Raw genomic sequence first — 829 nt, 5'->3', positions numbered from 1 at the left:
TGACTTTAACATTCCAGGATGGCCAGTGGTTATGGGCTGAATTATGTCTTCCCCAAGTTCATATGTTGAAGCCCTATCCCCCCTCCAGTACCTCAGAATGTCACCGAATTTTGGAAATAGGGCCTTACAGAGTTAATTAAAATATAGTGGGGTCCATAGGGTGGGCCCTAATCCAATATACTTGGTGTCCTTATAAGAAGAGGAGATTGGAAGCCAGCCAGTGAGTTTGCTGACCTGAATGTGTTTCTGCAGAAATTCAGAGAAAGCTGGCAATAGCAAAGCCATGTTACAAGCCTTAAAGACACGGAAGTCATGAAGGTCCCTGAAAATGGCTATAAGAAAAGAAACAAAAGAAAACAGAAGAGGACATTAGGATACAGAGAATGACACCACTTAGGTGCACACACAGAGAGACAACCATGTGAACACACAGTGGGAAGGCAGACGTCTGCAAGCCAAGGAGAGAGGCCTCAGAAGAAACCAAACCTTCAACATTCTCTTGGGCTTCCAGACATTAGAACTGTGAGAAAATAAATTTCTGTTATTTAAGTCATCCGTTGTGCAGTATTTTGTATGGAAGCCCTGGCAAACATCATACAATAGGTGTATGGCATTTGATTTCTGGTGATGTAGGTTACATATTTTTCATCACTAATAAATGAAGGGATGAAAATATTGCAACTCAGGAAACATTTCCAAATAAGTTAAAGTGCTATGTTTTATCCAGTGCCACTTCTTTTGAAGGGCATAGCATTTTTATTAGGTCATCAGCTTCATACCACCGACATTGTGTGCTGAATAGATATTTACAAATTATGGTTTGAAGGTG

At 40.5% G+C, this 829-nt stretch overlaps 1 non-coding gene across 1 annotated transcript; it reads left to right on the top strand.

Moving 5' to 3' along the window:
* Nucleotides 1–210: 210 nt before the first annotated feature.
* Nucleotides 211–340, top strand: LOC114231175 (small nucleolar RNA SNORA33). The gene has a single exon (XR_003617150.2). It is a non-coding gene; the product is annotated as a small nucleolar RNA SNORA33 (small nucleolar RNA).
* Nucleotides 341–829: the final 489 nt, after the last annotated feature.

This window comes from Eptesicus fuscus, chromosome 10 (genome assembly GCF_027574615.1).
Source record: "Eptesicus fuscus isolate TK198812 chromosome 10, DD_ASM_mEF_20220401, whole genome shotgun sequence".
NCBI classification, from domain to species: Eukaryota; Metazoa; Chordata; class Mammalia; order Chiroptera; family Vespertilionidae; genus Eptesicus; species Eptesicus fuscus.
This window is presented reverse-complemented; position numbering and strand designations above follow the sequence as displayed.